This window comes from Ziziphus jujuba, chromosome 8, assembly GCF_031755915.1.
Source record: "Ziziphus jujuba cultivar Dongzao chromosome 8, ASM3175591v1".
Lineage (NCBI taxonomy): Eukaryota > Viridiplantae > Streptophyta > Magnoliopsida > Rosales > Rhamnaceae > Ziziphus > Ziziphus jujuba.
The window spans coordinates 13513635-13530538 of NC_083386.1; the positions used below are offsets into that span (position 1 = coordinate 13513635).

The window sequence follows — 16904 nt, forward strand, 5'->3', positions numbered from 1 at the left end:
ATGTATATAATTAGTTTATGTTTGAAATGATAATTAGGCTTCTTATTAACTATAAGCTTTCAAAAAAAGGGGAAAAAAAAAAAAAAAAAAAAAGAGGTGAAAGCCATTTCTAAATGTTAAAATGAAATTCGTTTCGATAACGAGTTTTCTTTTTGCCATTATAAATGACTGTCATAATAATCATTTATTTTTCATGTATATTTAATCTTCCAAAAAATAAAATAAAAATAAAAATATCAAAATACAAATGTCGGTAACTAGCTGTAGAATATATCCTTTCATGTTTAAAATCAATAATAAAAAGTGAATTTAATCTTCAAATGTAAAGAATCAAACTTTATTTTCCTTCTTCTCTTTCTATTTATATATATTTACGTTGTTTCCTAACATTTGAAAAAAATAACAAACCATAAAATCTAAATAATAACGCCTAACATATAGATGGGTGGGCACAGTTCAGGATGGAAGCAACTCCAAATTCACTATGTAACTGTTTGTTACTGTAATCTGTTATAATAAATGCACTTTTTATTCAAATTACTTAACTTCCAATGATCTTAAATTTAATTTTACAACACTTCACCAATACATTTTACTCCTTATTCTTTTTCTTTTTTTAAATAAAATGAGTGGTGTTAATAGGTAAATTCGTTTTCACTTTTTCTATAAATAACAAATTAAACATCAATAATAGAAAGAATCATTGGATTTTTCTAATATATTCAACTCTTTATTTATAAAATTGATCAGAGATGCTTTTAATTTTAGAGAAAATATACTCTTAATTTTGAAAATTATATATATATATATATATATATATATATATATTTATATATATATATATATATATATATATATATATATTTATATATATATCATAAAATGGATAATATGATATAACAAATATCCCATAATCAAATATTTAATTTGTATGATCCGTATTTTTTCTTTTCTACTTTGTTAAATTTATGTAAATTTAATTTTTAAAAGTCACAGAGATGATAACAAACTTAACTAAGGGTTAATTGCATTTTAAATTCTCTAATTTGAAAAAATTTGCGCTTTGGAGTTTCAAATTTTATTTTTTGTTTCTTAGTCCAATCATTTTTTTTTTCTTATTGCAAATAGCGGTTTACGGTTCTATACAAAATGATATTAAGCAAGATAATTAAAGGGAAATATAAAAAATTTAATATTAGAGGTAAAGGGTATTAAAATATCAAAAATTTGAAATTAAAGGGTTAAATTATAACAAAACAACACTAAAAGGTCGAAAATGCAAAAAATTAGATTTACATGGGACAGGGCTATTAACCAGCAACAAAAACAAATTGAACTTGGACCCTTAAATATATAGTTTTTTAAACTTAAGTTATAAATTTTTCACAAAAAAGCTTAAATTATAATTAACCCCATACTAAATTAATTTTCAACATCCTATTTAAAATCGTTAACAATGAAATACAAGAATCTAGCTAAGTAAAAAAAAAACAATTACTTTTTAAAATAATTTAATATTCCATCATGGATTTGATGCGAATGAAGACAGAAAAAAGAGGATAAAGAACCCTATCCAATTGGCTTAAAGTTTAGTTGCAAAGTGAGAGGATCATACTGTGGCTAAATGAGTTAAATTTTAATTATGTAGTACTTAATTGGTAATTGAAATTTCTACCGTGTAATTAAGATCCTATGTATCCAACTACTAATGTTGGCAACATTTATAAATAATAAGACGCGTGTTAATGATGATGCTGACATTAACCCTCATTTCAGCGACCACCGTTTCGCTTCTGATCGCTCATTTTCTTGTCTAAAAAAGTAAACAAAGACAGGTTCGATAAGGAGATCACATCAATTGGTGAAGTGATCAAATATGCATATGATCTGATAGGTCGTAATTATAAAGCGGCTATATATAAATATTTTATATTTTTGGGAACGCCTATTTCTCAATTTATACGTGTGGAGACATAATGGTGATGTAATAAAGTGTAAACAATTGTCATATCCTAAATTATTAGGGAAAGATTGGAATGTCATTATAATCTATTTTTTATTGGGTTAAATTTTGAAAGAAATGATAATTTAGTTTGATATCAAAGTTAAAAATCTTTGAGAATGTGTTTAGTGGATAGGATTTGAAAGAATTATTATTTCAAGATCAAAGAGGCTAGGCAGGCCATATATAATGCTGTAATGTGTTTGCACAATCCCAAACTGAAAAAGAATTTCAACGAATAGGACGGGGTAGGGTTGGGGCAACTATTGTTTTTAAAAGACGTGTTTGGGAGTTACGCTTAGGGCTCACCTTGAAGAGTGAGGCACATGCCTCATGAATATAGATAAATCTTATCTTGTTATTTTTCATATTACAATAAAATTATATTACCTCTATAAATTATTATTCATAATTTAGAAGTGCAAGTTTTATTGTATATTTATTTATAATTATTAGTTTTATGTTTATGTAAAATTTAATTGGTTTATCTTTCAGTTTAAAAATTATTTATACATTTTATCTTTTAATTTTATATCAATTTAAAAATATATTTAACTTTTTTAATATTAAAATTTAATTCTCAAAAAGCCTACATCTTAGTGCCCTAAGGCTTACACTTCACCTCATAACAATAAAAATGTTTCCTTTTGGTGCTTTCATCGTTTAAAACATTGGGGTAGCTTCCCTCATACTTCGCCCAAAAAGCCTCATCCTTGTCCTGTTCATCGATTTTTTTTGGATTATTTTTATGTATGCTTATATGCTTAAGATATATTTAATATGTTATTACTTCCTTTTTTTTTTCTTTTTTTTTTTTTGAGCATATAATCGATTTCGCATGACTTAGATTGTATTTTAAAGAAGACTTGCATTAATTTGAAGGTTTTAATTAAATTAAACTCTAGAATTGCATAATTGAAGTTTGAGGCAAAATCCTAAAGTATTACATTGCTAAAAAAGTGATTTATGTCATTTCGTTATGAATTTGAGCCTTTCTAGCTTACCTAATCATAATTATATCCGTAGTACCATTATTTGAGCCTATAAGGATGCATATAAAGATGCATATTTGGAGCTTTTATTCCATTAACCTCATTTACCTACTTTACTATGAGCCTAAATGATTATTTATTTTTTCTACCCTTTATAGATCATAAAAAGAGCTTATTATTTAATTTGATATGAAAATAAGCCATAAGAATTTAAATATTTGATTAACCTCTTTAATCCTTAAATCTTTGTAGTTCTATTCGTAGGCAAAGCTTTCATCTATTTTATTCATTTGGTGTTTCTTTTATTTTATTTGATTTATTTGTTTTTTATTATGAGGTGTTAAATCAATTAATGCTTACACTAACAGCCTATTAATATAATAATTGCATTTAATTAATTTAATTCACACTCTTCCTTTTGGGTTCGCTACTTAATTATGCATTGTGAAGAATTAATCCTCAAATTCTGGTGTTTTTTGCTGCTGTGTTTTTTACAAAGTTTGCTATCGAAGAAGAATGAAAATGAAGCTGGTGGTAGACAAAACGGTGCACTTAAATGCCACATCATTAATGAAGGGCAAAACTATCATTTTGCTTCCATTTGACTCAAGGACAAGATTACTATGTGTCTTGGTATTATTGATGCATTCTAAGTGAAGGTACACCGTTTTATAAGGAGAACCTAACATATAGATGGTCTTCTTCTCCATAGAAAGAAACAAAGAGAGGAATAGTTGTTCGAGTTTCAGAGAGCGGAAAACTCTAGAAGGTGGTTTTCTTTTCTTTTGTGTTCTTCATTGTTGTTCTTTGTGAGATTCTGAGTGAATCAAGTTAGGAAACACAAAGAGAGAGGGTGTAAAAAGGGAATTAGGATGGTTTGGGTATCTGTGTGATTCCACCATTGAAGCTCTGTAACTTGGTCTTGTAAAGGTAGCAATTTAATAAGAAAACATAAGCTCTCACTGGAGCAATGGAGACGTAAGCAATTTTTCTGAACCTTGATAAATCTTGGTATCTTTGTGTTAGAATTGTTTTAGTTTTGTCCTCTGATTACATAATAGTGGTATCAGAGCTTGGGTCCTTTGATTCTTTGTGATTCCTTGTGATTGTTTGTTCAAGAATCTTGATGAGAGCTTTGGCTTTGGGCAATTCCAACAATGTCTACAAAATTGGAGATTGAGGTCTTCAATGGCAAGCGAGATTCCTTACTCTGGCGCAAGAAGATGAGGGTTGTGTTGGTCTAGATGAAGGTTGCGAAGGCAATCAATGGCTCATATGGAGCAGATGTCATCGAAGACAAGAAATTGGAGATTGATGAAATTGCAATGAGCACGATCATTCTCCATCTCTCTGACAATGTGTTGAGAAAGGTTGATGATGTCAAAACTACTTCACAGATGTAGCAAAATCTTGAGCAGCTTTACTTGGTGAGATCTTTGCCTAACTGAATTCTTTTACTCGATCAATTTTTTGGTTTTAAAATGGACTTAGATGCTAATCTTGATACTTTTAATTGTTTCATTCTGAGTGTTGCAAATTGTAATGTTGTATTTGATAATGAACACCATACTGTTATATTGTTAAACTCTCTGCCTGAAACTTATAGAGAAGTTAAGAATGCCATTAATTATGGTAGGAATTCTTTGTCTGTAGAAACTGTGTTGAGTGCTGTAAAGTCCAAAAACTTGGAATTGAAATCTGAGTCTAAAGGAGAAGGGCTTACTGTGAGAGGTAGAAGTACCACTCAAAATTGGAGTCAAAGTGACCATAGGAGTAAGTCTAGAGAGAATTCTAGAACTAAAGGCAGAGGTGTTATTACTGATTTTATCAGAAATTGTTTTAAGAAAAAGAAAGATGAGAAAGAAAAAAAACCAAGAGAATGGTAACTTAGCTGTAGCCTATACTGATTTGAATCCTACAGAGGTATTGGTTGTGACTTCTAATCAAGAAAATTCTGAATGGGTCTTAGATTCAGGTTGTTCTTTCCATATGTGTCCTGATTTAAGTTGTTTTCAATCATATACTAAGTGTGATGGTGGTCGAATTCTTTTATGAAATAATCTATCATGTCAAGTGATTGGCATTGGTAATGTGCAACTACAGATGTTTGATGGCACTACTAAGACTCTTACCTTTCTAAGACATGTTCCTGTTTTGAAGAGAAATTTAATTTCTCTTGGTATGCTTGATGAATCTGGTTTTTCTTGTAAAACTGAAAATCGTACTATGAAAGTGACAAAGGTTTCTCTTGTTGTTATGAAAAGTGTGAAAAAGAATGGTTTGTATGTATTGCTTGGTAAAATAGTGACTAATTCTAGTAATGCATCTGTTAGTTCATCAATTGACAAAACTATTTTGTGGCATAATAGATTGGGTCATATCAGTGAAAAAGATCCGTACTATTTGTATAAACATAATGGTTTTGGTAAGGACATAATCAGCAAGGTAGAATTTTATGAAAATGATATTTTGGAAAAACAACATAGGCTTAGTTTTAACTTAAGTAGAGCTAAATCTATGTTGGAATATGTACATGCTAATTTGTGGGGCCCTGCCAAGGTACAAACACAAAGTGGTAATATATATTTTTTGTCAATAATTGATGATTTTTCTAGAAAGGTTTAGGGTCACTTGTTGAAAACCAAAGATGAGGCATGAGGCATTTACCAAGTTTGAAGAATGGAAATTGCTTTTTGGAAACCAAACCAATAAACTTATTAAAGCCTTACGAACCAATAATGGCCTTGAGTTTTGTAACAAAGAATATGATGAATTTTATAAATTTCATGGTATTCTAGACATAGAACTATAAAGCACACACCACAGCAAAACGACATAGCTGAAAGGGTAAATAGGACTTTGCTTGATAAAGTGAGATGCAAGCATGATTATAGCAAGCTTAGAGTTTTTGGTTATGCTACATATGTCCATCAATCTGAAGGAAAATTGGAACCTAGGAGTATAAAATATATCTTCTTAGGTTACCCTTTAGGTGTTAAAGGTTATAGACTATGGGATAAAGAAAATCATGGTTTTAAATTTATTATAAGTAGAGATGTGATATTTGATGGAAATTTTATGCCTTGCAAAGGTACTAATAATGCAGGGAATGAGGTGAATAACAAGCTAGAAACAAAGAAATTTGACTTACTACCTGAGGCGGAGAGTCAAGAGGATGAAAATCTAAGTGAAAAGTCATCAGTTGAGGATGTTATTGAACCCGAGAAGCACACACCTGTCCAATCTGATGAAGATTCTGAAGATTAACAAGCAAGGCAGCAGTCATCAAGCTCAAGACATAAGAATATAGCCTCTACTTACTCGTGATAGAGCAAAGAGACAAATAAAGCCGAATAGGAAATATAGCTATGCAAATTTCATAGCTTATGCTTTGGTGGCATTTCAAGATCTCACAGATAATGAGCAAAGGAATTACTTGGAAGCTATGAAATCAAAACACACTATACGTGGAAAAAAGCTATGGTTGAAGAAATGGAGTCACTTCATAAAAATAAGAATTGGGACTTCATACCAGCACCATTAAACCAGAAAATTGTAGATTGTAAATGGATTTACAGGTTAAAGAGGGCATGACAAAGTCTGAACTAGTGAGATTCAAAGCCATATTGGTGGCTAAGGGTTTCACATAAGTGGAAGGCATAGACTACAATGAAATTTTCTCTCCGATTGTTAAATATACAATTATTAGGGTCATGTTGGCTTTGATAACTCAATTTGATTGGGAGTTAGAGTAGATGGATGTTAAGATAGCGTTTCTTCATGGAGATTTAGAAGAAACCATATACATGAGGTAGCCAGAGGAATTTGAGTTTAAGGAAAAAGGTGAAGAGCTTGTGTGTTTACTTAAGAAATCATTCTATGGACTTAAACAATCACCAAGACAATGGTATAAAAGATTTGATTTCTTTGTGGTGAAAGCTAGTTTTGAGAGAATCAATTTTGATAGTTGTCTATATTTTAAGGATCCCATGAGTGATAAGACTATTTACCTCCTATTATATTTGGATGATATGTTAGTAGCAGGTCCAAATGGCAGAGTTGTCCAATCGGTGAAGGAATTACTTAATTCTGAATTTGATATGAAGGATCTTGGACAAGCCAAGAAAATTTGTGGAATTACAATTGAGAAAAACAGGTTTAAATATGAGATGAAGCTTCTACAATCATAATATATACAGAAAGTGATTTCCAGATTCTCTATGGAAGGTGCAAAACCAGCTTATGTCCCTCTTGGTGGACATTTCAAGTTGTTAAGTGAGCAATGTCCATCTACAGAAAAAGAGAAGGAAAATATGGTGGCTGTACCATATTCAAATGTTATAGGGTCTGTGATGTAGACAATGATTTGTACAAGGCCAGATTTAGCACATGCCAGTAGTGTTTTGAGTAGATATATGGATGATCCTAACAGAGATCATTGGGAGACAATGAAATGGCTTCTAACGTATTTGAAGCAATCAATGGATGAAGGATTATTCTATAAAGGAAATCCAAATGGAGTTGAACTAAATGAATATTTAGATTCTGAAGAAGCTAAGGATAGGGACAAAAGAAGGTCTATATCTTCTTATGTGTTTACTTTGTGTAGGAATTGCATAAGTTGGAAGTCTCAGTTGCAACCTGTGGTGGCATTATCAACAACTGAAGTTGAGTACATAGCAGCAGCAGAAGAGGCTGCGAAAGAAGCAATTTGGCTTAAGGGTCTGTAGGTAGAGCTTAAAGCTCTTGATCATGAAGTGGTTTTATATTTAAACAGTCAAAGCGCCATTCATTTATGCAAGAATCTAGTATTTCATGAGAGGTCTAAGAATATTTAGGTTAAATACCATTTCATTAAAGATATGATAGCTCAAGAGGTATTTAAATTGAAGAAAATTCTCACTAAGTTTAATCCTTCTGATATGGGTACAAAGGTACTCACTCTTGGCAAGTTTAATGCTTGCAAAAATCTACTCCGAATTGGAGTAGGCTAATCTGGTGATAGTTGGTTTTTTGCTGGGATGGTGATGAGTTTCTTTAAATATGAATTTGAGGATTAGGTGGAGATATGTGAAGAATTAATCCTCAAATTTTGGTGTTTTTTGCTAATGTGTTTTTTATAAGGTTTTCTGTCGAAGAATAATGAAAATGAAGCTGGTAGTAGAAAAAACAATGCACTTCAAATGCCACATCATTAACGAAGGGCAAAACTATCATTTTGCTTCCATTTTACTCAAGGACCAGATTACTACGTGTATTGGTATTATTGATGCATTCTAAGTGAAGCTACACCGTTTCATAAGGAGCACCTGATATTGATGGTCTTCTTCTCCATAGAAAGAAACAGAGAGAGGAACATAGTTCTTCGAGTTTCAAAGAACGAAAAATTCCAAAAAGTAGTTTTCTTTTCTTTTGTGTTCTTCATTGCTATTCTCTGTGAGGTTCTAAGTGAATCAATTTGGGAAACACAAAGAGAGAGGGTGTAAAAAGAGAATTGGGATGATTTGGGTATCTGTCTGATTCCACCATTGAAGCTCTATAAGTTGGTCTTATAAAGGTAGCAATTTAATAAGAAAATAGAAGCTCTCACTGGAGCAACGAGGACGTAGGCAATTTTGCCGAACCTCGATAAATCTTGGTGTCTTTATGTTAGAATTGTTATAGTTTTGTTCTCTGATTACATAGCATGCGTCATAACCATTTTATATTTCATATACTTGTGAGTGGAAGTCTCACAACACTTCCTTTTAGCTTGATTAATTTTTTGTTGTAATGATCATAAAAATAGAATGAAATATTACATGGAAAAATACATTTCTTTGTTTTCCTCCCCATGCACTTGTATGGATCATCAATATTGAATCATACTATCCTATAAAAAACCTATGAAACTATAGTCCACAAACTATATTACAAGCTTCGGATATATATAGCAATAACTAATCCCCTTGAACAAGCAACTCAAAAGGTAACAATGGTAGTTCACAACTCCACTCTATAATAGATAAAGGCATCATAAACTTAGTCATTAAAACTAATAGATAAAGGCATCATAAACTGAATCATTAAGACTAACTTTGTACTCTCTACATGATCTAAATGCCATTATATTGCCTAATACAATTTCCTATGTCCATAGCCTATATGATATTGCACTATGCTAATTATCCTGTTTAATGTACCATTACAAATTTTCAACTGGCAAATCAAGGCTCAATTCATGTAGGAAACATCACTGCAAAATGCAAGCATCACTACAACCTGCATAATAAACCAATATCATAAAACCCACATTTATCTTTTTCAAATCAATCTTGGCAAGTCTTGGAAACAAAAGCAGCCACTCGGAGCAACTTATCCTGAAGTACAAAACTAAAAGAAAATTAAATAGTTATGATGAAATTTGAGTAAAACCCATTTGCAGCTATCCTATCAACAGTAATAGTGTGCTATAAGCAAATCATTATCATATTCACATTCATGAAAGTTAAAAACAATAGGCTAATAGCATGACACTTACTAGAATAGCTACCTTGAGTTTCAAGCAAACAAATTGCCAATATGATTTCCTACGTAAATAAATAAACCTTATAATTTCTTTTTTATGGAAAATTAAGAATGTTAATTAATGGTTATACATTTCATCAAATTGGATGATATTGATCCTTCAAACTTCCAGGTTCCAAGTTGTACTCCCTTCAATTATGTCCACATTCCAATACAAAAAAAAAAAAAAAAAATGAGCTTCATTGGTGTCAAAACTCTATTTTTCCAAGTCTACACACTGCATAATTATATATACATTTATTTTCAAAATGTAATTTGATCATGAACAATTTGATTCCATATATACAGATGCTTAATTAGTTCTCTATATTTCCCAATAAGTTTCCACATAAATAACTCAAAGTGCAACATAAATCCAAACACCCATTCTTTTTGAACATATGTAGTCACATATGTACACATATACATTAATGCATATATAGACATACTATAACACCCCATCCTGAGATATATCGGTATTTTTCATACGTTGATTGAGTTTGACCAATTTAATCAGAGTTAACCAAGTGGGTCTATGACTGAATTTTTGTTGTGGGTAGAATTTTACATTGACCAAGGCACCATGGTGAAGTGCACACTAACAAAATTCATAGGCTACTAGCACGCTGAAAGCAGAGCTATGTTTCAAAAGTTATTGACAAAATAAACTGCAGTTCAGACTACCCGGGCAATATGGAGTTTGACTTTTTATTTTTGTAGAATTTGGATTGCTTTTATAGAATTTGGTTTTGATTTATACATTATTGTGAAATATTAGTCGATACAAGTTTATAGACTAGTGGGATGCTTAATTTGGATTTGTGGTTGAAAAGTTATGGAATTCCAAAGTTTGATAAATTTTTCCGAGACTAGTTTTACTAGGTACAAATTTGTATGTGTGAAAAAGATGTGCACAGTGCTCACCAACACCGTGCCATGTGGCACCTCATAGCCAATCCCAGGAGTGAACAGTGGAACTATGGAGACCTTTATTGGTGGATTTGAGGGAGGGAGAGGGAGAGAGATAAGAGAGAAAGAGAGAGGAGAGACAAAAGGAAAGAGAGAAACATGCCCTTTGTCGTTTGCTATTCTTCAAGCACTTGTGATGTGCATGCTTTAGCCCATGGTGTAGCCTGTTTCTCGACCAATGAGCCAGTGAAGTTTCACGGTGGGCAAGCCGATGATGCGCTAGGATTCGCCCTATTTTCAGTCGATGACATCGTTTGCTTTACTTACCAATTTCTCCAAATCTGGCCAGCCCCAAACCTCACCACCTGCATAGTTGGGACGCTGACTCATCAACTATCCTTCCCACTAGATTTGACCGCCGATAGCTGCCAGATGGGCAGGCTCTAAAGAAATTTTCTGACAACGGTTGTGGTTCGCTGGTTCCTTTAGTTTTGCCAAGTTTCTAATGAGCCCACCACCCTTTTCCACCTATTTTAACCTCTCTAAGTGCAAATTTGAGGTCCGCTTCATCTAGTTCTTACTAGATTGGGAGATCTAGGACATCAGGTTACCCAAGCTTTCCAATCAGATCCTGACCACTACTGGTTTGATCTCCGAGAGGTAAGATCCGATTTGTGATACTTGCATCATAAGCTTCAATCTAATATATAAATTGTCAATTTTGGATAATGTTTTTATTAGCTGGTAAACTATGTATAATATACCGATTAAAATATTATTTTAATCGATATTGTAATATTTTAATAGATGTTGTATCTTGATGATATTTTAGGCACCCGTGTGAATGTGGGATTGACCCTATGGAGGATCCCAAATGATTTGCATATTTCACGTGAGTGGTCCATTTTTCTAAAATTTGTTTTTAGGCGAACTAAATTTTGTTATGCAATAATTAAATTCATTTAAATTTTGTAATATGTAACACTCTGTCCCTAAGTATACTGAAATTTTTCATGCTTTGGTCAAGTCTGACTGAGTTGATCAAGTGGGATAGCATTTTCTTTTTGTTTGGATTGAGTTTTTGTTTTGACCAATGCACCATTTTAGAGTACGCATCATCTCGAGTTCATAGATTAGTAACATATTGAAAACAGAGTTGTGGTTCAAAAGTTATAAACGAAACAAATTGCGGTCCAGACTTTTTGAGTAGTGCATGTTTGACTTTTTATTCTTGAAAAAATTGGTTTTGACTTGTAATGATTTAAAGTATTTGTCGATATGAGTTTATAGACTAGTGGCACACTTAATTTAAATTTATGGTTAAAAAGTTAGAGACCTTTGAAGTTTAATAAATTTTTTTGAGACTGTGTTTAATGATTGTGAAAATTGTGTGCATAGTGCCCACTAACTCTGTGCAAGATATCAAAAATCTAAGTGCACAATGGCACCCACAGGTGGTTTTAATTGGCGGAGAGGAGAAAGGAAAGAGAAAGAGGAGAAAGAGAGTAGATGATCGTTGGTTCATTATGCTCCAGCCACCATCGGTTTGCACACACCATACCAATAGGTTGGCCACTTTGAAATCAGCTGGCTAGTAAAACTTCACGACCAGTAGGCCGGTGACACGTCGAGATCAGTGTGTTTTTCATTGGCAGTGCCACTCGATTCGCCTGTCGATTTCTCCCAATCCGGCCACCCTTTTGTTACACACCCTTACCACAATGTTATCAACCCTCAAGTCGACCAACCAACCGAATTTCAAGACTAGTGGCCGCTGGATGTAGCAGTGCTGGTAACCTTTACCATTGATGGTGGCAACTCATCGGAATCCTTGGTTCCAGTGAGTTCGAACATGTCCACCGACCTTTCCCCCTATTTTAACCTCCTTAAATCCAAATTCGAAGTCCTTTTTTTCCAAACCTTGCTAGATTGAGAGATCCATGGATAGTTAGTTCCCAAGGTTCCCAGTTAGATCTTGGCCACCATCGGTTCAATCTCCGAGAGGTATGACCTGATATGTAATTCTCATGTTATAAGCTTCTTTTTGGTATATAATTTGCATATTTCAAACAATGTTTGTGTTAGCTCCCCCTAGTAAATTGTGTATATTATATCCAATTAGAATATTATTTAAATCAATACTGTATTTCAATGATATTTTAGGCACCAGTGTGAATTGTGCTGATTGATTTTGTGGAGGATCTTGAGTGATCCACGTGTTTCAGGTCTGTGGTTCTTTTCCAATGTTTATTTTTAGGCCATTATATATATATATATATATATATATATATATATATATATATATATATATATATATTGTGTTATCTCAAATCCTAAAAAATATATATTTTTTGGGCCATTAAGAAAATTGTTATTTAGTTTTACTGTGTAGATTTATATGATTTAAATATATTTGTTGCACACATTTATATTCATGGTTTTAAAGAAATTATCGTGTTAAATTATTATGAAATTTATTATTATATTTCATTGTTAAATTTATTATGCAAAATAAAATATATTTATGTGTGAATTTCATGTGAGTTAATATGATTTTGTATAAATTAATTTCAAGGATTTAAGAAAAATAATTGCAATAATTTTTAGTATATAAAGATATATTTGTGTGTTTAAATATTTATGAAGTTGAAAATATTGTGGTAATAAATAATTTTATAAAATTGTTGAATTCATGTGGTTATTAAAAAGAAAATATAAAATTTTATGGGTTTAGAAAAATTTCTTAAACCTGGTTATGAGTTAAGAAAATTGTGCTAAACTCGATGATATTTTATTAAAAATTTTGGTATTTACAATATTGTAAATTTTTATAGTTTAAATGCACCATACAGTATTGGTGTTCTATACTGTGTTTATGTTTAGCATACATGTATGTATGGCTACTTATGCAAGCCGTGGGCGAGAGGGTTGGCAAATAGTTTGCACAGTGAGCATTAGCCGCCCCTCCTTGACCGCAGAATAGTTGGTTATTAGCATCGGCACCTTGGGACCTAAGATTCTAATATTCTATAATTTATTTTTCATGCATATGTGATGTTTAACAGATACATGGCATCTAAGATTCTAATATTCATGTTATTTATAATTTTGGTATTATAAATAAATAATTGATTTTTGCCTCTAATCCGTGGTAAATTTCTACTTATATTTTTTTTTATTGGAAATGTAACATGGAGGCTAATCATAAGATTAAGTTTCCTCCTTGATTTATTTATTTATTTATTTATTTTTACAACTTTATTTATTTATTTGGTAATAAATTTGGATTTTTGTAAAATATGTGTAAATTTACCTCGATAATAATTGTACATTTATGACTTTTCATAATTTTTCATGTCGATTTGGACATCAGTTTGAAGGGAAACCACCATGAGTGGATAGTACACAAAAAGAGAAAGCCAATGAGCACCAAAACAACGTTGAAAACCACTAGACACCGTAACATGCAACACTAGAAGTTACTACGAGTGGATCTCATTGGCCTATCTTCTTGGAGCGCATAAGGATATGCATGAAGCGTTGTATCAAGCTAAAATTTTGGGAATAGCTTTTTTGAATGTGGTTGCCTATAAAATTTTATGGTGATCCAATATGTCTATGGCCACTTGTGACATTTTTAGCTGATGGGGTTCAAGATCGAGGCAAGTTAGGATTTATGTGGTTTGGGCTTAAAACGTTAGAAATCGGTTCTAACTTGGCCTAACCTCGTGGACATGCAAGATTTGGAGAAAGGAAGAAGAACACACCAAGAAGTCAAGTTGAGCTTTGTGATCCTACTAGGTTTGTAATTTTTCTTTCTAGGAAACCATGAAATATGGGCTCATTTATTATTCAATTTTTATAATTGTTTAAATTATATATATATATATATATATATATATATATATATATATATATATAACATGTTTTTATGTGCTAACATACCATATAGAATAGGTGGTGCTATATTATTGCATCATATAATATAACATATGTTTTATCCAGATTATGTTATTATGGAAAATCCTGCATTAATTTAATAATAAAATATTAACTGAGTAAAAGTTAAAACCAATTCAATTAGATAACACCTACGGGCTCCATTAAAGATTTAATAATAAAATAGTTATTTTATGTCCTAAAGGAAAAGCATAACTGAATTTTATTGAATTAGACCTAAATTAATTTCAAAATCTTAATTAGTTGTATGGTCCAATGTCTATAATACTTAAATATTAAAAGAATTTGAAAATTAAATTAATGGTTGATACATTTAATTTAGATAATACTAATAATCATCCAACTAGAGCTTTGTCCATATCATTAAAAGTCTAAGAATATTGGAACAATGGTTGATTTTTCTATAATAAATTTTGTGTAATATGTGTAGAATTATCTAAGAATGCTTTGCCTAAGGAAATAGATTTTTAAGGAGTTTGAAACCCATCTCACCTTTCCTACGAGCTTACTTAGTAGAATATTGTATATATCATGTTCAAAATGGTAAATTTTACTAAAATCATTTTTGAGTGGTAGGTGTTAGCATTATTTAAGAGGACTCTATCTAAGGAGGTAAGTTTTTAAAAAGTCTGAAACCCACCTCACATTTCCTTGGAGCTGATACTACATATTATGTTCAAAATTTAGATTATTACAAATGTCTTATCTAATGTAGGTATTTTTAATGGAAGCTAAATTATTGTTACAATAAATATAAATAATAATTAGTTAAGGGATCTACATATTTATATATTTGTTGTGAAGATTACATATTATTATATATGCATTTTTCTTTAATTTCAGAAACTGTTATTAGCCCTCAATCATCTAGCCATGATTATGAGTCAAAAGCCAATGTATGGTAACTACAATGAGAAGAAAATCAATATCTTTTTTATCTATGAGTATTAAAGAATCAAATTTACCCTAACAACTCAAAAGCCTCAGAAGCTTTCTATGGATGCTTCTAAGGAAATTAAAGCACAATATGCAAAATGTCATCGTGTGACTGTTGAAGTCTAGACTAGAAATGGTCAAGGCTTTAGACGAGATGATTGCTCAGATTAGGAAGCTTGCTCCTAAATAAGAAGCTATGGCGGCATTAATGGACATTTATATGACTGGAAAATGTCTAGGGAACACTATCTCACGATGACATCATGCATCAGTTGTATAAAAGAGATAGGGGTTAAGATGGATGAAAAGTTGCAAATTAACATGATCTTAGCATCTCTACCTATAGCTCCAATCAATTTAAAATGAATTATAATACGAATAACTTAAAGCTTACTTCTACTGACTTATGCACACCTTAAGAGTGCTAAAAAGTCTATACTTAAACTAGAAAGTGTTTATCATGCATGAAGTTAAATTAAACCTAAAAGGGAACCTAAAGGTGGAAAGAAGAACAAGAAGAAAAAAGTAAATCCAATTACCAAATCAACTATTATGAACAAGTAGAAAGGCAAGTGCTTCAAATGTGGTCAGAGAGGTCCCTAGAAAAAGAATTGCCCTAACTCAAGTATTGGTAATATGTATGTAATTAATGCTTGTTTGATGGAGAATTACAATGATAAATAAATCATTGATTTAGAAGCCACTAATTAAGTTTTTTACTCTATGTAGTGATTCAAACAAAGTAGCCCACTCACTAATGGATAAATAAACTTGCAGTTGAAAAATAAAGAATATATCTTTGTAATGGCAGTAGAACAATGGAGTTATAGTTTACAAGTAAAGTTTTATGTTCATTATATTATTTATTGAATTTCAAGATGAATTTGGTTTCTATTGGTTGTTTAATTAACATGGTTTAATAGTTTAGTTTAATTCTTTAGTTTCAATTATAGGTAATAGTGCTTTTATTTGTTCCAAGCATTTTAATGATGGTCTTTATTTGAACGTTTTTGTCTTCTATTAATGTTATAGAAAAAATAGATGATGAGCATTTTTCCTTATCTAAGAAAAGGAAGGTTTTAAATCTATTTTTGGCACTTATGATTAAGTCATTTTAATTCTAACATAATTCATAATCTGGTTAAAAGTGAAATTTTATATTTCTTGATCTTTGAACCTATACTAATATGTGCATCATGTTTGGAAGGTAAAATAATTAAAAGACCCTTAAAGGGCAAAGGAAATCACTTCGCTATATAGTTGAAATTGGTACATACTATTGTATATGGGCCAATGAGTGTTCAAGAAAGGCGGGTATAAGTATAAAATGGTTATGTGATGCCCCAACTGATAAGCAAAACCAGATTTACTGGATTGGACTTATAATAATCTTAATTAGTTATGGAGTCCAATATCTACAATTCTCAGATATTATGAGAATTTGTGACTTCTCAAGAGATATTAGGTTTATCTAATGTGCCACAAATCTGGAACTCTTGAAAGTATAAGGCTGAGGCAGAAGTATTTAAGTGTCCATATCAAAACAGGTTCTTTCTTAT

General features: G+C 31.3%; 1 long non-coding RNA gene across 1 annotated transcript; it reads left to right on the forward strand.

The window, feature by feature from the left end:
• Window positions 1-2855: 2855 nt before the first annotated feature.
• On the forward strand, window positions 2856-14274 carry LOC132804955 (uncharacterized). Its single transcript, XR_009640274.1, has 3 exons — window positions 2856-12453; window positions 12613-12674; window positions 13823-14274. It is a non-coding gene; the product is annotated as an uncharacterized LOC132804955 (long non-coding RNA).
• The last annotated feature ends 2630 nt before the right edge of the window (window positions 14275-16904 follow it).